This window comes from Protopterus annectens, chromosome 13.part0 (assembly GCF_019279795.1).
Source record: "Protopterus annectens isolate FY-2018-M chromosome 13.part0, PAN1.0, whole genome shotgun sequence".
Taxonomy (NCBI): Eukaryota; Metazoa; Chordata; order Ceratodontiformes; family Protopteridae; genus Protopterus; species Protopterus annectens.
This window is the reverse complement of record NC_056747.1, coordinates 1,215,835,875-1,215,862,503: the sequence shown is the minus strand read 5'-3', so window position 1 is coordinate 1,215,862,503 and position 26,629 is coordinate 1,215,835,875.

Genomic DNA, 26,629 nt, shown 5'->3' with positions numbered 1-26,629 from the left:
TGGCACTACTTTATGGCTTGTCTGCTGCTACATCTCTTAAATGACATAACACTTGAAATGGGAGGGTATACATTTTATGACTTGAAACATATTTTGTGGGGCCTTAGACACTGATAAAAGTAATTTGTACAATCTGGAATTCAAACCTATGTAAAATAAAGAATACATATTCTTCCAAAGAGGTGTTTTCTTTCCTCATTACCACAGAACTGTTTGCCGGACATGGCCATTATTTATATAGACACATTAAAGAGTGAGTGGTGCTACACCTCATTTAACCATGTATACATGTGTGTGACCTGACAAGGTCCTGGTTTATGCACTCTCATGTGTGATGCAGGGGTAATGTCTGACAATATACTGGAAATGCATATACTTATATTCCTTTCAGATAGGATTTCTGAGTTCTGGGCCAGACCACACAATATATTCTGTTTTACAACTATATTTGTTCTGATGTTCTCACTCTGGGTCAGTAATCAAGGAGCCTGAATCCTCACCACTGACACTGGAGAGGGACGTTCACTTGCAATACAAATGGATACACTCAGTACTTCCAGTTGCAGACCTCTCTGCATCAAGGACAATTTCTCTTAACAGCACACAGGGAACAGTCAGCCTGGGGTCTGGGTTTCTCTTTGTCTCTCCCCATGTCCCCAGTAAGGCTTCTCACTGGCACAGCTGTAGGATTAGGTCCTCAGCCGAGTCTCCATGCTAAGTCCTCCAGCACCCTCTCTGTGAAACCAGTGCTTCATGTCCCTGCTCCAAGTAGCTGACACACATACTCTGAGATTGAATTTTCACACACACACATACAGACACACACACACACACACACACACACACACACACACACACACACACACACACACACACACACACACACACACACACATTGGAAAGGCTGGCATAGATTTACTAGCTATGCCACCTTCTCTCCACATTGTAAGGTTGATTCACTGCCACCAGTCAGTTACTATAAGACTTTTAAAAGAGCATTGAATTATACTGAGGGAAATTAATATTAATGCACATGGTAGCTTGACCAGCATCAAGGCTTTCAGGAGTGGCCAGCGTTATCACAAATAAATACATGCAAATCCTCTCAAAACTTAAATATTTTTCTAAAAGGACCAGCCACAATGAGAGGTTTAAATATATTTAATAACAAATAATAAAAGAACAAGAAAATACTAAATGTCTATTTACAGTAAACACCAGAGTTTCAGTTTCAGGAAATATTAAAAATAACACAACTGGAAAGATTCACACAGTTACAGAAAAACAATACTTAACTATTCTCACTATATTTCCTAACTGATTTACAGAATTACTATCCCTGGTCACTTACTACCACGAGGCAAGATGAATTGGGTGAGTGGTCCTTTTTGTCAGATCCAAGACAGAATACTGAGAGCAATCACTTACTAATGTCTAAATATTATTTCAGAGTTTATACTCAATGATATCACATCTGGTCACCTGACTCTATTTCCCACACTCACCAACACTAGAAGCTGTCAGTGTTTAGCACCTATGTGCTACAATACACATCAGACCTTTAGCTAAGTTATTAAAGCATCTGGAAGCCATAAAACAATAAAACCATTCCATCTACTCTTCCTACAGGAGGTACAAACTACATTTAATTCACTTACAATAATGCATTTACATTTCTTCTCTTTCCAGCAGGGCACACTGTTCATACATTTTAACACAAGCAGTATTCCAAATACATTTTTCAACACAACCATCTGTACAAATTAGATGATATATAAATGATATATAATTATTTACAAAACTATACCTAACTGCGCTGGCATATGTTACACATCCACTGCCCTACTTCTCCAGGCATGGCTGGCAATACCACCTATTGTCACATCTCTACCCCTTTGAAGACTCAAGCTAGTTTTTCAAGTGCCCCTTGAGAAATGTTACTTGAGATTGATGAGCCTAACTGTGAATACATTACCCCATACCCTATCTTGAGAGCCTATTTGCATTAGCACTGCTAAACCCACTATGGTGCTGCACTCTCATATCATATGCCTGCAACCCTAGGCTCCACCACAGTAACTTGGCATTTTGCTGGATGACTTGCTGTAGCCATAGACCCCCTCAGACTCCTCCTGCCTCCTACTGCAAATACTTAGCACCAGGGCCTCCCTATGATGGCAAGCTTTCATCATGTTAAGATGGTACAATTTGTGCCCCTGCCTCAAGCCTAGCAGCTTCACCATGTAATTAACATCACTGACCTTCCTTAACACTTTGAAGCATCCCTCCCAAGCTACCTGCAGCTTATTGTGTCTGACAGGAATAAGAACCATCACCTGCTATTCCACAGTGTACAGTCTGGCTTGAGCATTCCTGTCATACCAGACCTTTTTCTGCTGTTGGGCTCTTGCCATGTTCTCCTGGGCCAAGCCCAAGAGCTCCCTAAGCCTTATCCTGAAGTATAGGTCATATACCACAACAGACTCCTTGTGGGAGTCACATTTACCCTCCCACTCATCATGAATCAAATCTAAAGGCCCCCTCCATACAGCAACTGAAAGTGTGAAAAATCTGTGGATTCCTGGGGTACCTTTCTGTATGCAAACAGCAGATAGGGCAAATATTTGTCACACTCCCTCTTACACTGGTCTGCAAATTCTCGTAGCATGGTCTTTAGTATAGAGGTTAACCTCTCCACAAGAACATTAGTCTGGGGATGGTAAGGGGTGGCCTTTAGGTGTTTCACCCCATAGTGCTTCCCCAGACAAGCCAGCAGGTCTGACATGAAATTGGCATTTCTGTCAGTCAGTATGTCTCTTGGGAAACCTACCCTGCTGAAAATTTCTAGCAAAGCATTTGCCACCTTCTCTGCCTGGATGAAGGTCAGAGCCGCCACCTCAGGCTATCTTATAGCATAATCAACTACCACTAGGACATGCTTCTTCCCTGTGAAACTTGGGGTACTCAGAGGCCCCACAGTATCCATAGCTACCCTCTGAAACAGCTCCTTCATCACAGGCAAAGGCATCAAAGGAACCTTGACCATGTCTCCTGCCTTGCCTACTTTTTGGCACTGCTAACAGGTCCAGCAGTGCCCTGTTACATCCCTTGCAATCCAAGGCCAATATAAGTTCTGCATAATATGTCTCTTGGTATGCTTTATGCTCATATGACCTGCAAAAGGAATGTCATGGGCTATGGCTAGAAGTGACAGATGGTAGGCTCTAGGCACTACCAACTGATTGCCTCACCCTCTAGCTCTCTCTTGGGGGTCCACTCTCTATACAGTAACCCTTTGGTTCCAGTATACAGACTCCCCTTTTTCTTGAGAATCAGGTGCCTCCATAGCTACCTCCCCTCAAGCCTCTTAGTGTAGGGTCTGAGAACTGAGTCTGTCTCAGCTTTACTTTTGTGACTCTTCCCAGCTCCCCTTCCATGGGAAGTCTGGTATCCTTTGACAGCCGTTCCTCACTGTCAGCCTGGGTACTAATATTCACCTCTGCCCTTGCAGACACTCTGTCCAAGGGAACATCAGTAACTACCAGCAGCTGTGGCTCACCTTCAGGCTCACTGTTACTGGGTAGCTCCCTCCCTGAAATAGCCACACCACCAGCCCTGGCTTTAGGTGTGGTGTCTGTCTGGGTCTCCCCCAGGCTACCAGACCTATATGCCTGTCTCCAAGCCTGACTGTGTGCAACTGCATGCTCACACAGTACTGCATTATCAAAATTATTCCCTATCAAGACATCTGCATAGATATCCTTAAACAAACCCACTTGTTTGCTTCCTTTTCCACCCTCCCAATCAAGGTGAACCCTGGCCAAAGGCATTTGGAATGGGGTCCATCCTAAATCTCTGACTGGAGTAAACTGCCCAAGCAAGTACTGCTCTTTTAACCACTGCAGGCTTCACAATGGTTATGTCAGTGGCTGTCTCTCTCTTAGCAGTGGCATGTTTTCCATCAACCAAGATAGGATATAACTTCTTGTAATAGTTTGGTACCACTGTTGTCTCCAGACAACTTACCACTGGCATACTGTTATTCCCACTTGCTGGCTCCCCCACCTTTTCTCCTCACCTTGCCTCCTTGGACATATATATGATACATGGCCCCACTAGTTACATTTAAAACACTTAACCCTTGATCCTTGCCATGTACCTGAACTAGTGGCTTCCTCTGTTACTGGTAGACTCTGCTGGGGTGGTTAAGGCTGCCCATCATGGGTTCCCTTATATCCATGTGCAGCACTGGGTATCTCATTCCAGTACAGTGCTTGCCAAATAGAGCTCCCCTTTCTTCCCCAGCTCATCTGCAGAGTTACATTCTAAGTCTGCCAACCAGATTCTCATGTCCTCAGGCAAAGTGCTAAGGGCATGTTCCCTCACCAAAAGGTCTGCCAGCCCTTCCAAACTGGTGACATGACACCCATTCACCCCACCCACCTATGAAAATAAGTGCTTAACTCAACAATATCATCACACACACTTTCACCTGCCTTGCATCTATGCTCACATAACTTTTTCTCTGTAAGCTTCAGGTGTTAAATCATTCAAGTAAACATTTCTTTATTTTTTCATGGTTTAAACAATCAATATCAGAAAATTTAGAAACAGCAGTTACAGCTTTACCTTGGAGAAAGGGGGTCAGGAACCATACCCAGAGCCCTTGGTCAACATTGCACTGTATACATACCCTTTCAAATATATGAATAAAAATATCAAAATTATCACCCTCTGTAAATTGTGGAAGGAATTTACTGACCTTTAGTGCTTCTGTGTTTTGGTTATTCCTTTCCCCATGACCTCCATGAGCCTGGTGAAGAGTCAGCACCACCCTCTCATGTTCATGCTGCTTCTCATTTTCTTCAGCCTCCAAGCACCACAGTCTCTCTGCTGACCATAATTCCATCTGTTTCTAATTTTCTTCAGCCTCCAAGCACCACAGTCTCTCTGCTGACCATAATTCCATCTGCTTCTCCTTTTCTTCAGCCTCCAAATGCTGCAGGCTCTCTGCTGATTCTAATTCCAAATATTTGGCATACAGTTCAAGTCTGTTTAATGCCAGATGGATTTTTAAGTCCTCTGAGGAAAAGTTGAACTGTTTTGTTTATGAGGGCTGCAAACCCCCATCACCAAACTGTCTGTCCTCCTGGTTGCTGGTCTGAGCTGCAATTAAGGCTGAAATAATTTTCTCTTTAGTCAGGATGGCATACATCAGTCCTTTGGCTTCACACAACTTGGCCAACTGGTTCTTTGTCAGCTTGCCATAATCCTCGGCTGACATCTTTGCCTGCTTTCCCTGACTAAACTAAACCAACAATAAATAAATAACACTGTTGTGAAATGAAACTCTGAATGTCTATCTTGTAGCTGTTGAGAGAATACACACCTTTAGTGACAACTGCTTACAGGCTACAGAAGTTCAATTTCCACAGCACTGCTCACTAATGCGTGACATGCCCACTCTGTGCCAGTAATCAAGAAGCCAGAATCCTCACCACTGACACTGGAGAGGAAAGTTCACTTGCAATACAAATGGATACACTCAGTATTTCCAAATGCAGACTTGTATGCATCAAGCACAATTTTCCTTAAGAGCACACAGGAACACATGCAGCCCAGGGTCTGGGTTTCTATCTCTGCCTCTCCCGAGGTCCCCCAGTAAGGTTCCCCACTGGCACAGCTGTAGGGTTAGGCCCTCAGCCGAGTGTCCAAGACAAATACTCTGGCACCCTCTCTATGAAACCAGTGCTTTGTGTCCCTGCTCCAAGTAGCTGACACACACACTTTTTGAGATTTAATTTTCACACACACACACACACACACACACACACACACACACACACACACACACACCTGGGAAACTCTGGCACAGATTTACTAGTTATGCCACCTTCTGTCCAGACTACAAGGTAGTTTCACTGCCACCAGTCAGTTACTATAAGGTTCTTAAAAGGGTATTGAATTACACTGAGAAAAATTAATATTAATATGAATGGTAACTTGACCAGCAGCAAGGCTTTCAGGAGTGGCCAGTGGAATCACCAAATAAATATACTCTCAAAACTTAAATATGTTTCTAAAAGGACCAGCCACAATGAGAAGTTTGAATATATTTAATAATAAATAATAAAAGAACAAGAAAAAAATACTAAACATCTATTTACAGTAAACACCAGAGTTTCAGCACAGGAAATATTAAAAATAACACAACTGGAAAGATTCACACAGTTACAGAAAACAATACTTAACTATTCTCACTAAATTTCACTAACTGATTTAGAGAATTACTGTACCTGGTCACTTACTACCACAAGGCAGGATGAAGTGGGCAAGTGGTCCTTGTTGTCAGATCCAAGACAGAATACAGAATACTGAGAGCAATATCCTACTAATATCTAAATATTATTTCAGAGTTGATTACTCAATGACATCACATCTGATCATCTGACTCTGTTTCCCACAATCACCAACACTAATAGCTGTCAGTGTTTGGCACCTATGTGCTACAATGCACACTAGACCTTTAGCTAAGTTTTATTAAAGCATCTGGAAGCCATAAAACAATAAAATCATTCCACTCTTCCTACAGGAGCTACAAACTATTCTCTAGCACAGCCATTGCATCTGTGGCTCCATTCAAAACTGTGGGATAACATCTTTATAGCTTAACCAATAAAATAATTTAATTTCAGATATATTTTAAAGTTGGCTGGACTGAGATTAACCTCTTCTCTTCCAGTATCCTCTGTTAAAACATATATATTTAATTCAGTTACAATAGTGCATATAGATTTCTTTTCTTTCCAGCAGGACACATATTTTAACACAAGCAGCTTTATAAATACATTTTTCAACACAAGCATCTGTACAAATCAGTCTGATATACAAATGATATATAATCCTTTACAAAATTCCAGCTAGCTGTGCTGGCATAGGTTATACACTCACTGCCCTACTTCTCCTGGCATGGCTGGCAACACCTCCTATCATCACACTTGTATTATGTGAGTTATGTAGATGATTGTCAGTAAAGTATGAAGTCCATTCCAGGGCAGAAAAAAGTTTTAATTACAGAAACATAATTGTCAGGATACCCCCAGTTACACATATAATTCATATGATGCCAACTGCTATACTTTATATTGTTAATTTTTATATACATTACAATGAAACAGCATTAATACAATTTGGAGTGTGCTAGATTAGAAACCTGACTCAGCTCTGTTGTGGCCATAAATATACATCTTGCGCCACAGGGGAAGCTAGGCAGCAGGTGTATTTTTTACACTCATTACTGACCAGAGTGCTAACCGCCACACAACACTGTTTGTCGTGTTTGCGTGCAAGAAGGTGAAGCAAGTAACAATATTTAATTTTACTAAATTACAATGTTTCTTTTTTGTCTGCAGGTGCTGTGTGTGAGTGTTGACTGCCGTGCAACACCACTTACCTTATTTGCATGAAGGAAGGCAAAACAAGTAACAATATATTAGCAGTAAGCCATGTTTGTACACAGGTGAGCAGCATGCAAACAAGACAGGCAAAGGGGAAAATACATTTTAATATCACTTATGCTTAATAAATAATGTGGAACCTGAACTATGGTCTAACTATCTTATGTCCTGTGTGCCTCAATGTCTTTACAAGTTGTTCTACACACACATTTGATTCACAGTTGTAATTTATGCTGTCCATATCATCCAAGCTGCTGACCACTGTGCAATGGGCTAAGTGCAACTGATATTAAATTTTAATTACTGACATGTTTCACCGTGAGTGCGCTAAGCCACAGATAGCACAAATACATTATATTTACATCTGCTACACAAAGTCAAAAGTTTGGTATTCAGCAATTCTAATTAAAATTAGTTCACACATCATTTGCATCTTCACCATTCGCAGAGTCCTTAATCTACACTATAAAAAGGTAACCATTTAGCTAGTGAAGTTGAAGATGAGGAGTCTTGTGTATTTGGATAAAACAGAAGATTGCTATTCCTTTGAAGGTAATTTATCTGCAGAAAAGCCTTTTAATTTTGCTAAAGTATGCTTATATAATTCAAGCACATTCTATATTTTATAATATGTTGCAAAGCAATTTATATAACCAGGATAAAGTGGAATGTTTATCTATATGCACTTCTCATACTTCACTGTCAGCATAGGCATTTTTGACAGGCATTTACATTTCTCAGATAGAAAGGTTATTCACTTTCATCACAAGTATTATTGTTAAAGTTGTATTTTACAATGTTCCATGTTATTGGAGAGAAATGGTAATGTATGTGTCACTGACACAGGTGTTATGCTTCTGAGATGGCCCAGGGCCACCTCCATGGAAATGGTGGACACAGTGAGACATGACTGGAAATTATAAATTGACTTTCTGTTGTAAATGTGTACACATTCTGATCACTGTGTGGAAATCATACATACCAATTTAATTGTGTGGTGTTCTTTGGTTTGTACAAACTTTCATTGGTTTATTGTTTTGGAAGGTGGGAGAGCCACCTACCATTTGTGTATTCCCAGAACAAAAGTGTGTTTCAAGTGTGTTTTTTTTTCCTTGAAAATGGGTAGGCATCATGATATTTAAATACCTTACTAAAGTGGAATTCCTTGGTTTGGACAAATGTTGATTTGTGTGTGAGGGTGAGGTGGGACAAACACACAATCTTCAGTTTTAATAATTGAAAGGGGTGTTTTCATTGCTTAATGATGGCAAATGTGTATGTAAGCAATACTTTAGTTAGGTGATATTTATGTCTTGTATCCTTCTCTGTTTTATGTCACATAGGATTATGACACACAAGCTTACAAGTCCATGTAAACCCCCTTTCAGTGCCTCTAAAAATGAAGTGATAATCCAGGCATTCAGGCAGCGTGGTGCCTTTCTGTTTGAGAAATGTTGTGTGGATATGGCTGCCAAAATGCAGATTTGGAACCAGTAAGTGAACTATGTCAATGCACTAGGGCGTTACACCAGGACTTATGATCAGGTGTGTCATTAGGCCACTGATATGATTTCATCAGCCTGGAGGAGAGCAGCTACGGTTGCCTGAGGACAGCTGGATATGGGGGGATAGGTTGTTACTGAGCCCTCACTAACACCAAATGAAGAGTTCCTGTCCACTGTCAGAGATTGAGATAACTCAGTGGAAACTGCACACCAACATGTGCTTGATGTCAGTGCTGATGTGTTTGGAAGGACAATTGTCTCCCTGGAACAGCTTCCAAGTAAGTCTACATATGGCAAGTTCTAGATTTGCTTGTGTAGTAAAATATATAATTTTAGTAATACTTCCTTTTAGGGATTTTTTTTTCCTGTACCTATTGAGAAGTTAATAGACTTATACGACACAGTTATTCATTACACATGGGATGTGGGTAGACCTGTCAGACAAGTTTCAGTTACAACTATTCTTGGAGGGCATATAGGCAATTGTGTACTCACTGCTGCCCTGTGTTATTCCCATTGTGATGTTTAATTTGCATACTTCCCTTGCTTAATTTCTTCTATGCCCATCCTCCCTACCAAGTGTGGTGTCATCTGTGGCATCCCTTCCTCTGGGCCAGTAATAAAGGAGCCTCAGTCCTCACCACTGACACTGGTGAAGGACGTTCACTTGAAACAAAGATAGATACACACAGTATTTCCAAATGCAGCTCTCTGCACCAAGCACATACCTATTCCACTGAACCCTCAGATATTGGACAAGTGGAGGATGAGACAATTGATCAGGGTAGTGTGGCTACTGTGGCTTCAGTGCTGGTTGACTCTGGCCATAGCCATAGTGTGGGCTTGTACATTCTTGGTTGTATATGTGTGATAATTGTGTGAAAAGCAGAAGGGTTGTTAGGGGTGCTCAGAGGAGGCCTGCTGTCCACCCTCCACCTAATGCTGGTGTGTCATTACATGCCACTTAATGTATGTTTAGGACTGTCACAGAGGCACAGGCATGTTTCACTAGAGCCTCTGAGAACATGCTTAGGGGTGTAGATGTGGCACAGGCCAATGTGTGTGACTGTCTCCACTGTGTGGCTGATTCAGTGGATTGGATGAATGACACGATGGAATGGGCAGTGTCTGTGATGGAACATCTGCTGGGAAGGGGACAGCATCTATGTGGACATAGGTAAGCAGTATCATCTGCTGTTAGCCAATGTGGCTGTACCTGATCACGTTCCCGTAGTGGCACTACTTCCACTGTTCCATCAGTGGTTAAGGTGTCCACACCCAGATATGGTAGGCCAGGGGGTCATGGTCCTGGGCATACTTGTGAGGAGAGCTCATCCAGTAGACATCAGTCAAATTTGGGTAGCAACAGCACATCTGACAATGGGCATGGACAAGCCAGTGCAACTCCTGGCAGAGACAGTTCCCACAGTTAGGGGTGATGATGATGAACTGTTACCTCTACCATGCACAGCTCACACCTGTCCAACATGCCAGGATGTAGAGCTAGCACAGAGCTTGGCTGTGTTCTTGCAGACACTCACACACGTTTCACTTCAAGTGCCCATACACACACCCAAGTGCCCATACACACAAACACACATATACACACATGTAACAGGTACGTGGGTCATTCGTGAGGCTTGCAGCTCATTCTGTCTCAGTGGCCATTTGATAATTATCTAAATTTCTGCCTGCCTTCTTACTTACAAGCACTCACTACCTTTTGCGTCAGCCTTGGCCTCCTGCCCCCCCCCCCCAAACAGTACCTTGTGCAAATGATGATAACTGTGCCATCTTCTTGTTTCTATCTTTTGGATTCAAGGCTACATAATGTCTTTTTTCTGATGCACAGGCTGCATAGCTGACTGAGTGCTTAGTATATAAATGTGATGCTGTTTTTAAAATTGTACTGTTTCTTACAGTTTTTGTATTGTGTGTATCTTTGATGCATGAGGTCTATTAGTTGTTAAAAAGCAGACATCTATTGACATAAGTCAGTCCTGTCACATATTGATGTCATTGCCATAAAACTCACATACCTTCTATTTAGGTACGTTAGCAAGTATGCAAGAATCTGCCATTCATTTCTGTTCTTACCCATTTATTTTCCTGTTCCAGGTTCAACACTTACCTTGCTAGTCCTACATTGCAACTGTTTTAATTCAGGGTTGACTGTTTGATGCTAGCACTACACATCCATTACTTGGGAAAGTGAAGGTTGTGAGCATTGCCTGGTATCACTTTTACTGTATGTATGTCCATAGAATGAAAGTTGTATCCCTTAGGTGGTCAGCATGTGTGCTATCCATTGCCTCTTGGCCAGGGCGAGGGCATATGGTGCACGCCTACATCTAACTACACCCACAGCAGCTACTGTTGCCCCTCTGAGTCCTCATCTGTGTGTGGCTGTAGTGCCCTTGCCAATGGTGGTGAAATATGTGTGTCCCTTCCCTTTGGTGTTCTTGTTGAAGCTGTTTTCACAGGATAGTATTGTTAAGGATAGCACAGACAGTGAAAAGTTTAGCACAAGTACTAGGATCATACTGCAGGGCCCCCCATGTATCTAGGCACCAGAACCATGACTTCAGCAGCCCAAGCACATGCTCTGTGATATTTCTTGTTTCAGCGTGTGCCTCATTATAGCATTCTTCAGTGTGTGTGTGTGTGTGTGTGTGTGTGTGTGCGTGTGTGTGTGTATTTCTGATGGGCATCATCAACCATGGTTACATGCATCCCCTGCATCCCTCAGAAAATGACCTTGTTGGATATCCCCCCCGTAAGACCCCTGGTAGAGCTGAGAGTTATATGAGTTGTGTTAATTGCTGGGGTTGCCAACACACACATTCAGGAGGATTCCCTTAGCATTACACACAGCCTGGAAGTTAATGGAGTGGAAGCCCTTTCTGTTTATGTACACCGTCCCCTGCTCCTTGGGTGGTACTTTGATCTCAATGTGCATTGCAGTCTATGGCACCCAAGACTTCAGAGAAGTGTGCTTACAAGGTAGAAATCCTGCATAGCTGTAGCTCTGTCTTCAGGGGTATGGGAAAGATGTATGTAGTCACTGGCATGCTGTAACATAGAATTTTTTTGGCCTTGTACGCATTTATCCCCAGGCCATATGACTGAGCAATGTTGAAAATGTGTTATAGGATATCTCTGGCCTCAGCATCACTGTATACGAAAATGGTGCTGTCATCGGCAAACATCAGGTCAGTCACAGAATGGGCTTCATTGTACTGGACTCCGCTCCTGCCCTCAAATACTCTCCTCATGATGGCATCCACCACTATGTTGAACAGCAGTGGAGAGACGACATCCCCTTGATGGATTTCAGTCTGGATGGTAAGCTCTTCAGACAGTTTGTTCAGCATGTGCACCTTGCTGGCTGAACCACTGTACAATGTTTGAAGGAGTCTTATGATTTTCTTCGGCATGTGCTTGGTCTCCATTGTCTTCCATAGGGCAGACCAGTGGATATAGTCAAATGTGGACTTGAAAGCTATAAAGACAATAACTGTAACAAACTCTGATAAAACCAGGAATTCACAGAAAAAAATGCTAAAAGCTCAGGATAGCCATAGAAAACATTTTATTCCAAAACACAAGATGAGTGCTTTCATTTTAAAACATTTAAAACCTCATCAGATAACCCCATTTGTTATTAAAGTCCCAGTTTTTATACTACTTTCAAAATGGTGGAATATATCATCTGATGGGCAAGCCCCCTTCTAAAAGCTACATGTAAAGAAACAGGAATTCATTTTTGCAAAGTAAATCTTTTAAATACAATACAGTTACAACAATTTTCATTTTACATTTAAAAACAAATTTTGTATAAAACCATCAAAAATATCTAATTATTTATCTAGCTAATACATTCAACTTCAATAAACGTGCACTTAATGTTTGTTCGTTTAGACCTGGCAGATCCCCCTGTATTAAAGCGGAGCTGCCAGTATAGCTCTCTTTTTTCTAATAGGAGAGAACAAGGCCCTCCTCTTATACTTGGGGTCACTTTCTCTAGAATTCTGAACTTAAAACCATGTCCTGGATACTTTTGGATATGTTTGGAAAGGGCATTTGTATTTTTCTTCTTTTTAATGTCATACAGATGTTTGAACACCCTATCCTTTAACTTTCTTTCGGTCTTGCCTGTATAGAATCCAGGGCCACATACACTACTCCAGAAGTATCACAGTTATAATTTCCTGACAGCTTAAATAACTGTGAATTAATATTGAATTGTTCACCTTCAAGAATGTATTTAAAATAAGTGCATCTCCCACATTTGCCATATTCATTCTTTTGTACTACTACTTATAGCCTTTGAGAAATTGTCCAATATATTTTTCATGTTTCCACCTTTTCTATACACCACAACTGTTCTTTCACTTAATTTCTGTATTATTTGCCTGTCTTCCTTAAGAACTGACCATTTTTTCAAGGACTCATCTAATAAGCTGACTCTCTGCATTATGCATAGTAATGAATGCATTCTTGTAACATTTATTGTTATTATTATTGTTATCCACATTTATATTACTTATACTTGTGTCCTGCATCCTTGGTACTCTAACTTATATATAGTAACAAATGCATTCTTGTAACATGTATTGTTGTTAGCCACATTTCCATTACTTATACTTGTGTCTTGGTACTCTAACTTATACATAGTAACAAATGCATTCTTGTAACATGTATTGTTGTTAGCCACATTTCTATTACTTATACTTGCGTCCTACATCCTTGGTACTCTAACTTATACATAGTAATGAATGCATTCTTGTAACATGTATTGTTGTTATCCACATTTCTATTACTTATACTTGTGTCCTGCATCCTTGGTACTCTAACTTATACAAAGTAATGAATGCATTCTTGTAACAAATATTGTTGTTAGCCACATTTCTATTACTTATACTTGTGTCCTGCATCCTTGGTACTCTAACTTATACATAGTAACGAATGCATTCTTGTAACAAATATTGTTGTTAGCCACATTTCTATTACTTATACTTGTGTCCTGCATCCTTGGTACTCTAACTTATACATAGTAACAAATGCATTCTTGTGACAAATATTGTTGTTAGCCACATTTCCATTACTTATACTTGTGTCCTGCATCCTTGGTACTCTAACTTATACATAGTAACGAATGCATTCTTGTAACAAATATTGTTGTTAGCCACATTTCTATTACTTATACTTGTGTCTTACATCCTTGGTACTCTAACTTATATATAGTAATGAATGCATTCTTGTAACATTTATTGTTATTGTTATTGTTATCCACATTTCTATTACTTATACTTGTGTCCTACATCCTTGGTACTCTAACTTATACATAGTAACGAATGCATTCTTGTAACAAATATTGTTGTTAGCCACATTTCTATTACTTATACTTGTGTCCTGCATCCTTGGTACTCTAACTTATACATAGTAACAAATGCATTCTTGTGACAAATATTGTTGTTAGCCACATTTCCATTACTTATACTTGTGTCCTGCATCCTTGGTACTCTAACTTATACATAGTAACGAATGCATTCTTGTAACAAATATTGTTGTTAGCCACATTTCTATTACTTATACTTGTGTCTTACATCCTTGGTACTCTAACTTATAAATAGTAATGAATGCATTCTTGTAACATTTATTGTTATTGTTATTGTTATCCACATTTCTATTACTTATACTTGTGTCCTACATCCTTGGTACTCTAACTTATACATAGTAACGAATGCATTCTTGTAACAAATATTGTTGTTAGCCACATTTCCATTACTTATACTTGTGTCCTACATCCTTGGTACTCTAACTTATACATAGTAATGAATGCATTCTTGTAACATGTACTGTTGTTATCCACATTTCTATTACTTATACTTGTGTCCTGCATCCTTGGTACTCTAACTTATACAAAGTAATAAATGCATTCTTGTAACAAATATTGTTGTTAGCCACATTTCTATTACTTATACTTGTGTCCTGCATCCTTGGTACTCTAACTTATACATAGTAATGAATGCATTCTTGTAACATTTATTGTTATTGTTATTGTTATCCACATTTCTGTTACTTATACTTGTGTCCTGCATCCTTGGTACTCTAACTTATACATGGTAACAAATGCATTCTTGTAACATGTATTGTTGTTAGCCACATTTCTATTACTTATACTTGTGTCCTGCATCCTTGGTACTCTAACTTATACATGGTAACAAATGCATTCTTGTAACAAATATTGTTGTTAGCCACATTTCTATTACTTATACTTGTGTCCTACATCCTTGGTACTCTAACTTATACATAGTAACGAATGCATTCTTGTAACATTTATTGTTATTGTTATCCACATTTCTATATCTTATACTTGTGTCCTGCATCCTTGGTACTCTAACTTATACATAGTAACGAATGCATTCTTGTAACAAATATTGTTGTTAGCCACATTTCTATTACTTATACTTGTGTCCTGCATCCTTGGTACTCTAACTTATACATGGTAACAAATGCATTCTTGTAACATGTATTGTTGTTAGCCACATTTCTATTACTTATACTTGTGTCTTACATCCTTGGTACTCTAACTTATACATAGTAACAAATGCATTCTTGTAACAAATATTGTTGTTAGCCACATTTCCATTACTTATACTTATGTCCTACATCCTTGGTACGCTAACTTATACATAGTAATGAATGCATTCTTGTAACATTTATTGTTATTGTTATTGTTATCCACATTTCTATTACTTATACTTGTGTCATGCATCCTTGGTACTCTAACTTATATATAGTAACAAATGCATTCTTGTAACATGTATTGTTGTTAGCCACATTTCCATTACTTATACTTGTGTCCTGCATCCTTGGTACTCTAATTTATACATAGTAACAAATGCATTCTTGTAACATGTATTGTTGTTAGCCACATTTCTATTACTTATACTTGTGTCCTGCATCCTTGGTACTCTAACTTATACATGGTAACAAATGCATTCTTGTAACATGTATTGTTGTTAGCCACATTTCTATTACTTATACTTGTGTCCTACATCCTTGGTACTCTAACTTATACATAGTAACAAATGCATTCTTGTAACATGTATTGTTGTTAGCCACATTTCTATTACTTATACTTGTGTCCTGCATCCTTGGTACTCTAACTTAATACATAGTAATGAATGCATTCTCGTAACATTTATTGTTATTGCTATTGTTATCCACATTTCTATTACTTATACTTGTGTCCTGCATCCTTGGTACTCTAACTTATACATAGTAATGAATGCATTCTTGTAACATGTATTGTTGTTAGCCACATTTCTATTACTTATACTTGTGTCCTACATCCTTGGTACTCTAACTTATACATAGTAATGAATGCATTCTTGTAACATTTATTGTTGTTATCCACATTTCTATTACTTATACTTGTGTCCTGCATCCTTGGTACTCTAACTTATACATGGTAACAAATGCATTCTTGTAACATGTATTGTTGTTAGCCACATTTCTATTACTTATACTTGTGTCCTGCATCCTTGGTACTCTAACTTAATACATAGTAATGAATGCATTCTTGTAACATTTATTGTTATTGCTATTGTTATCCACATTTCTATTACTTATACTTGTGTCCTGCATCCTTAGTACTCTAACTTATACATAGTAACGAATGCATTCTTGTAACAAATATTGTTGTTAGCCACATTTCTATTACTTATACTTGTGTCTTACATCCTTGGTACTCTAACTTATAAATAGTAATGAATGCATTCTTGTAACATTTATTGTTATTGTTATTGTTATCCACATTTCTATTACTTATACTTGTGTCCTACATCCTTGGTACTCTAACTTATACATAGTAACGAATGCATTCTTGTAACAAATATTGTTGTTAGCCACATTTCTATTACTTATACTTGTGTCCTGCATCCTTGGTACTCTAACTTATACATAGTAATGAATGCATTCTTGTAACATGTATTGTTGTTATCCACATTTCTATTACTTATACTTGTGTCCTGCATCCTTGGTACTCTAACTTATACATAGTAACGAATGCATTCTTGTAACAAATATTGTTGTTAGCCACATTTCTATTACTTATACTTGTGTCCTACATCCTTGGTACTCTAACTTATACATAGTAATGAATGCATTCTTGTAACATTTATTGTTATTGTTAGCCACATTTCCATTACTTATACTTGTGTCCTGCATCCTTGTTATTCTAACTACATCATGTGACTGGGAATGTAGTATAGGCGTGAAATAACCATGTTCTCTTTTATTCATTACGTCATACATCAGATTTTCTACAAAGTCATTCAAATGTAACCATTTATGTCACTCTTACAAATTGCCCTTTTACAACTGCCTTCTTCTGTATATGGGGGTGGGCACTGGTAAAGTGTAAGAAGGTATTCGAATATGTTGCTTTTCTAACAATTCAAAATGTTAACCTTCTACTTATAAGATCCTTACATAGCCAAATATTTAAATGGCTATATTCACTTAATTCACTTTATATGTAAAGTGCAAAAAATCTGTCGTAGTATTTATGTATTCTGTAAAGGATGCTATTCTTTCTTTACTATCATCCCATACAACAAAGATACCATCCAGATATAAGTAAAGTTTTCATCAACGCATATAACTCTATTAAATAAACATTTCCTTTCCTATTTGATCATTGCAGTATTAGCAAATAGGACCCCACAAGCAGACCCCATTCCTACCCTTTTGCATTACAGATAATATTTTCCTTAAAATATAAAGAAATTATTTCTCAGTACAATATCCAGCAAATTTTCATGCAAATTAATTCTAGCCTGTGGTATTCCTTTGTCCATTAAAAATTCAGTAAACCATTTTAGGGCTAAGTGATGGGGTATCACAGTATATAGATCCGTAACATCGATGGTCATACATATATAACTCTCCTTATATTCTAGGCTATTAATTAATTCCAAAAAATGCCAAGAATTCTTGCAAACATGGGCCTCTTGGAAAAACAAATGTTTCAATTTTTCATTCAAGAATTTTGTGCATGGATATGTAATGGAATCTCAGGCATCAAATGTAGGACGCATAGGGGGATTTTGTATGTATTTATGAATTTTTGGAATACCAAATAAAGTGGGGACTGTATGGGTAACCACACTGAAATAATTAAACTCATCAATATTTATTTGTTGTCTTTATATAATCATTCTAACCCATAACCACATTCCCTCCCCCTTATCCGGATTCATAACAAGTAAACCACTATTTCTCATATCTGTTAGTAAACCACTTTCAGCAACTGATATATTGTTTAATGTCTCTCTGTTATTATTACACTTCAATCTTAGAGAATTACATATGTCAAGCTGAGACACTTTCTCAGATGTTTGAAGTGTAGGATGAATCAAAGGGTAATATTTGCTTGAAATTCTCAGCCATGATGTCGCTGTAGACATTTCATTAAAAATAATGTTAAAGTTCAGCTTCCTCACATACTCCTTTAGACTGGACAAGTGTGCAGGATAGAAACCTGCCATTTGCCATACAGACTGTTATGGGCAGAGAGAGAGAGAGTGCCATGCAAACTGGAGAGTTCACAAATCTGCACCAAAGAACATGTGGGCTAAACAGGTTGAAGAAGACCTGAGAGGCCAGTGACTCGACCTACAGGAGGCCAGAAAAATTGGAATGGACAGAATAGCATGGAAAGGTATCATGAAGGAAGTCCAGAATCCAGCAGCACCCACAGCAGCATACTGACTACAGGGTCAACCACCTCATCTCTGCCAGCTGCCAGTTAGGGACAAAAGAAGAAGAAGAACATAGCATTCAGAAATTGATGTAGGATTCTGGATGCTGATGCCTGTGGCAACCCCAGCATGCCCCCTGTTGGTCTCTGAAATGTTCCTGTAGCTAATATTGTAAGTGATACACATACCTTAGTCTCCACAGGTATTGGTTCCCCTCAGTTTGCCCTTGATCTCAGTTGAGGACAACAGAGGTTGCAGAGTTCCTGTAACATGTCTCTATCCACCCTGTAGCGCTCTACTATTTACACCTCATGTAGTCCATGAAAAGCTAAGTGGGGCCTAAACACCCTTCTCCTTCTTGGCTGATGTCTATTAGCAGCAGCAGTGTAGAGCTGAGCCTGTCGTACATACACATGCAGAAGAGCAGCAGCAGCCCCTAACATTCTTTCTGTGTAGTCTAGTTTCTATGGTTGTATTCCAATAGGTTTTGGCATTCAAGGCCAAAGCCTACACTGAGTGTACATGATTGCTTAATAGCTTGTTGAGTAGCTCCTCCGCCTTGGATTGGTTGTTCAGCATACAATTCACCTGCTTATGTTATAATTAGCATGCTATAATCTTTATCATCTTTGCATTGCTCTACATGTTGTGTAGAGCTACTTACTGAATACAAATCTACACACTGCTGTGTTTAGTGAGCCACGTAGGTTTTATTCCATCTAGCCCATTGTCTTTCCCTATGGCATAAGACATGATTAGCAAAAACTGGAGTTGCTATAGCTCCTATACCCACACCAGAACTCTGTTTAAAAAAAAATCCCACTTAAAAAAAGTATTATTCAAAACCAAAACCATAAGGGAACAAATTAAACCAATAACATTTATGTTATAAACCTGCTGTCTAGTAAGAAATAACATAAATAATCTAGACCCATTGATTGTGGGATTACTGTGAATAAACCCTTGGTATCAGCTGGCACCAACAAAGTATTGGTTATAACTATTTTTGACCTTAAGATAGCCATAAAAATGCCATGAATCTTTCAGAATGAGAAACTATTTCCAAAATACATTTAAGCTACTGATCTACAAAAATGGACATGGGTTAAGTTTTACTGCCCCCCACTAAAATGATTGACCACAAAGGATGCTTCCTACAGTCCTTATGGATCTTCTGTATCCCAAAAATGTGGGGGATGATTTGATATTTAATATGTAAAAATAACATAAGTCAACAGAAATCAATTTATCATTTAAAAATAAATCTATGCCACTATACAGGATAGTTAATTCATTTCTAGACACAGCTGAATAAAAATCACCATTAAATAGGAGCAACAACATCTTAGAACTATATAACTGGGAATCCATAATAACCCCCTTATCTGGTTTCAGAATGCAAATATTACTATTGCTGACTAAATCATTTAATGTATCAAATTCACCCTTAAAAAGATTATAATGTATACAAGTCTTATTTTGAACAATTTTAATACTGTTGGTTGTAGGTGGGTTAAAAGTACTACATCTGTGGAATATTCTTGGTTCATTAGAATAACGACCCATATCCTGTTTATCACCATGCTGAAACATGAAGAGAAATTCAACTTAAAAAAATATACTTTTAACTCAACTAATGTTTCTACCAAGTTATTTCTAAAAAAAACTGAATCATTTTTTAAAAAGACTGATATGTTTGTGAGAGATACATTTATGACTGAAATTATGCACATCCTTACCAGTATCTACAACTACTAATACATCATCATTCAGTACAAATTCTTCAAATAATTCTGTCACATTGTTAATCATCTTACTATTACTACTGACATTTGTCCTATCTGCACCTTCATCAGATGTACCACTTAGGTTCATTAAAAATCAAATCATTTAACTCCAGTCTAGCAACAAATAAACGATTCACTTACTCAGACAATTGTTTCATCCCAACTGGGATCAGTTCACTATCATTTCCAATTGTCTTGGCACTACTGAATATAAAATATCATTAGAACTGTCCCACCAGAGTTCTTAATACCATTTACAACTTCACTAAAATCATCCAATGTGTTCAAAAAGTATTTTATAAAAATTGGAATGCTGAGTGACAGTCTGCACAAATTTGTTGTTCATTTGCTGAATATTACATCTATAAGTGCCACTCAAACACTTACTCTGTGTTAATGGAAATGCACTATTATTAGCACATTCAGTCTTAACCGTATCCATGTTCTTCACCTTATAAGTTTTTTGATGACTAATTGTTTATCAATATTTTTAAGAATATCCTCACATTCCTGTTGGTGAACACAGAATGCCTAGTCATTCTTAATGGATTCATTCAAAGATACAATTTCTTGATGTAAACCATCAGTTTCTTCTTATGTTTGATCAAAATTTCCAAGTATTTGGATCCAATCTTCAGAAAAATAAAGCTATCAAATCACTGGATAAAGGGGAATCCACTGTAACCTCATGGGAAATTTAAAAAAATAAAGGCCCTTCAGTTTCACATTGGCCTTAATACATTCAGTGAAGTATTGATTATCCAACTGCAAATTCTTACATTTTAATAATTTCTTTTCCAAAAATATCAGTTGGTAAATAAGCAAATATTCATAAATATATGTGGATTTTTCAACAAGTGACTGTATGGCTTCCAAATAACTTGAGAAATTCATAGCGGGAACAGCTGACCCCACACCTTTATCAAAATTTGCTTCAGTAATGTCTGCATATGTCTTCTTTCTCAAACCAGACTGCATATTCACAGATGATTCATTATAACTCTCAACCTGACTAGAAGGCACAATGTACTGAGACAATTTCATCAAAAGTTGAGTAAGATCCAACGGCAGAACGGGATGGGCATATTGTATACAACTAGGGGAATCTCCCCCATTTTCCAGGATATCTTGAGAATATATGTCACTGTAGCAGCTTCCAACTCAACCAAAAACTAAAAAATAAAGCCACACGCAGGTCTACTGAGAAGTGTAGATAAACCAAGAAAAAACACACTTGGTGCTATTGTCTGTAGTTTAATTTATATTGAGCACTTTCATCCTCAGTAACAAAGACTTCATCAAAATACACACATATCGTATTACAAATATCAACATTTAAATACCAAACCATAAATCACATGCAATTCTCATCTAGTCATATGTCAAACACATTTATTATTTCATCCTATTTCTTTTATCAATTAAAACACTTGAAATAGAAATAAAATCATTTAAACCTGTAACTTTATCAGCTTCTAAAAACACTTGCCAGTGAACTTCCCTAAGAATTAATTTATTATTCTATTCACCACCTTTAGCGAAAACCAGAAGATTTTCTAAAATGCAAAAAAAAGAGAACTTATTGAAATGTTTATAAACTAGTTTATGTCTTGTCAAAGCACTAAGATAATTATTTTTGATAATGTAATTGTGTGATAGATTATCTTTTATTAATTTATTAACAGTTTTCCACGGTGGTGGTGCTGCGGTAGTCGCCTCACAGTAAGACGCTGTCTGGTTCGATTCTCAGCTAGAGCGTCTTCTGCGTGGTGACATGCATGAATGGACGTACCTTCATTGAAGGTTGTGCGTCAGGACTGGTAACTCGGCACATAAAAATCAACTACTAATCATTAGCGGACCGGAGTTCCGCTGTGCCAAAAGACACAACAACAACAAAACATTTATTAACAGTTTTATCCATGTAAAACCTAGGATAAGATGAACAAATAGCCAAGCAGACCACCTCTGAGGAATTACAACCAAAACTTCCTTTAGAAAAAATTATTTTGTTACCACATATAACAAGCTTCTCCTCATAAATGTATTTACATTGCCCACAACACCCACAAAGTGCCATGATATTATAATCATTTATAGACAACACTGACTTATTCATTTCCAGCAACTGTTTCACATAGTTCCCTTTTCATATGATTTGTGGTTTAGTATTTAAATGGTTATATTTGCAAAATTGTGTGTTCTGATGAAGCCTTTGCTACAGAGGGCAAAATAGTTCGATATAAATTAAATGACAGACCAGTACCAAGTGTGTTTTTTTCTAAACTTATAAAGTTGCTAGAATAACAGAATTTGTGTTAGCATGCATTTTCTGAAGGATATGAAGTCTGAAACAGATTTTTAGCATTATTTAGTGACTTCAGTCCTCAGTGATCTGTCAGAAAACTAAAAATTTTATGTGTGGCAGACCAAAAATATGAGGCAAAAAAAAATCTAGACATTCTGCAAAAATCTGGACAGTTGAGAAGTATGCCTCATCTCAGGTCTCTTAGATGACTCATGGAAAGTAACTAAGATCTGAGCTTTATATTAGAAAAGATAATCTTTCCAGTATATGAATCTATATAGGAAACTGAAGTTTATTTTTTTTTCAGGGAAAGATCCCCCTTTTTAATAGCTGTCATTTTCAGCAAGGAGGAAATGTAAGTTTTTATGTGCACTTCATTAGTTATGCAATTTCACCATGAAAGTGTTCCCCATAGCTGCACAAACCCTTCTTCTATCTCATAGTACTTTCAAATGTTTATTTAAATCAGTCTGTTTATCCACCTAGTTTGTTTGCTTCATTAAAAAAAATGGCAGAAACTAGGCTTCATGCCACAGACGTCCTGTGGTTCTCAAGCCTTATACAGAGAGGGAAAAAACATGTAATATAGGCCAGGCCTATCAGGTTTATAGCTCCCACATAAATTATAAGGAAGAAAAACTAGTAATGAAACAGACTTTTCAAATGGTTACATAACTGTACTATGTTATTATGATAAATACAACAAATAAAACTAGATTTTAGTGGGCCCCGCTAGGCTACATTCTACAATGGCTGTAATCACAGCAGCCAGTTTTAAAAGATGTCTCAGCCTAAGAAATCTGCAAGGCTATCAACATATTTGCATTCTGACATTGTCTGTCTCAAACCACAATAGTCTCCTGTTGATGGTAGTAATATTCCGTGGCTGAAATGTCCCCCTAAAATAGAGAATACTACTGATTCTGGCCTGAAAACAGGAATTTGTCATGCTGCTATCTCAGATATTATTTATTTATTTATTTATTTATTATATTTTGTCAAACTGGTTAGCCAATACTAGGCAAAATCAATTTACAAGAGTGATGGTGGAGTAATGTTCCACAACAGTAAAACTAAAATAATAACAAATGTAATTTTCCAAACACTTTATCAGTATAAGATAGGAAATGCATAGTGATTTCCTGAAGTGGTTTAATCCACAGTACATTGACTCTAGTTTACCAGTTGTTACGATGCTTGTGAAAAGTGAAGAACCTGTTACTGGATAATTGAAGGTGCATATTGTGATGTAGTAGCAGAAAGCAATACCGAAGCTACCATTTCAAACCAGAAATCCATACCATTGAGTAGGCTGAACACCAGTAAACTCAAATGTAAGTAATTTTCACAGAGAACTATTAGTTTTACTTCACAAAGCGGTCATCTTAATGAATGTCAGCTGTTTAGCCATAGAAAACTGGGCTTTCACTGAATATAATGAAATTTAACCTGCCAGAGCCATTTGAGCTTGCATAGCCATTTGCTTGTTCAGGATAGAGGCAGAGGTTCACCTGTTTCATATGGGCAGCCAAGTTAAATAAAGAAACTAAGGAAATTCAGGTAAATACTTTGTTGCATGTCATGGGCAGGAATGTGATGGCAATATGCAGTTCACGTTTCTTGAAGGCAAGAATATGACATTACAGTTGGTAATTAGTAAGCTCAATGAACATTTTGTGACAAAATTAAACATTTTATATGAAAAGGGATGCTTTCACAGATGTGGTCAAGCTAAAGTTTAAATTTGTAAAGCTTTTCTAAGGCACTTATATGAACTGGCTGAAAATTGTGGATTTAACAAAATGAAAGATGAGATCAGAGACAGAACTATAATTAGTCTGGTCTGTCTGGTACAAAACTGTCACAAACGTTACAATAAGATGTGAATTCCACATTAGAAAAGGCAGTACAAATTGTCATAGAGGCTGAATTAGTAAAGAAAATGCTAATATGAATTAATCAAATGATACATGTGAGGTGAAATGCAAACAAATGGCAAGCTTAAAAAATATGATACTGGTGTTATTTATTTACTTACTTATTTTTATTTTGTTTTTGCTAGCCCGACTGGGTTTAGTCAAAACCCCCTTTTCAGTGGAAGCCTGTGAAGAAAAGCTCCAACATTTTACAAACATTTTTAAACACATATTCAGTAATGTACATGAATAGACATTAAGTAATATATATATATATATATATATATATATATATATATATATATATATATATATATATATTTTAGCAATTACACATTCATTTGCTAATTAGACTACATTCTTATGAAATAAAGGTAAACTATTATGGTATAAAAGATACATATGCATTAGTAGATGTTAAACATTGACTATTTGAAGAGGTGTGTTAGTGGGTTTGTCAGACAGGTAATAGATCATGTGATTAGTATTTAAGAATTAAAAAAATGGAGGTCAGGGAAGGAGCTAGTTAGGGTCAAAAATGTTAATATTGTAGTTAAGAGGTGGTGTATAAAGCAGGTTCATTGATAAGTATATAGGTTCATAGGTAAGCTCTAGGCTAGCTGTCCTTCAAGTAATTTTAAGCCTAGTCAGTTTCCCTTTTTGTGTTCAAAATAACATATCCCATTTGGTTAGACATTGGTCTTACCCATTTCATGGTCAGTAATTATATATTACCCCCAATGAGAATAACTGTGATCATACCACGGATAATTTGAGAGGAACCATGCATTGGATAAAGCATTTAGGAGCTGCAACTCTATCCATTATTAGTACAGGGGTAGTCCTGAAGTAGATTTCTGTTTCCTATCCATGGATCTAAGTTGTGCTTGAATATGGATAGGGATGAAATCTGTTTTATGTGAATGGGGAGTCAGTTCCAGAGCAGCAGTATCCCCTGTGATGTATACCTGTCCCTCCAAACCATTCTGTTGATGTTGCAGAAGAGGTTGAGATCCCTAGACTTAGTATTTCTGATGCCATTTGACTTGTTAATGTGTAGTAAATTCATCAGTAATGGGTTGGAGGATGCCAGTGCCTTGTATACAAGACACGGGTCTGTAGGATATATAGAATATAATATATATGGCTATCATAAAGGTTAAATTAGAAATATAGAGGTGGGGGGGTTAGCAGAGTCATAAAACGATGTAATATGGATAGGAGATACTAGTAAAACTATTCAGGTATTGGTGAATACAAGTTGTGGAACATAAGATTCTGGCTGAAGAGAAATGTGTGATGTAAAATGTTTGCAACTAGGATTGTGTCGGCATGATTTGTTTTCATTTATATAAATGTATGATTGTTTATGTAGTAAGTGATGGTTTAATAAAGATGTTTCTTGTTTAAAAAAAAGAGGTAGGAATTGAATAATTTATGTAATATTTCTTAGGTTATATGATACATAGCAATATATGTGAAGTAAAGTGTTTATGTTAGTTATAGAGTGATTACTTTTATATCAGTGTAAATTTGCCTGTGTAAGAAGTGATAATTCAATAAAGGTGTTTGGAAAAAAAAGAAAGCCTTGAAAAAAAAAAACAATATGGGATGTAAGCCTGACAAATGCTTGAGGCATAACCATTATCTCAATGAATCAGAACAATGTGCTGCACATGACAGAATTTGTAAAAATGCTATAAAATTAAAAATAGAGAAAGGCTATTTATAACAACCCTAAATTCATATATCATGTTTCACATGTTGGAGTGGAACCAATGGTTAAATAAAAAGAAAAAAGATACAACTTCTGGGAGGTAAGGTTTAAAGCAATAAATTAATGGAGTCAGTATTAGCATCTGAAAAAATATTGCTGTACTGAA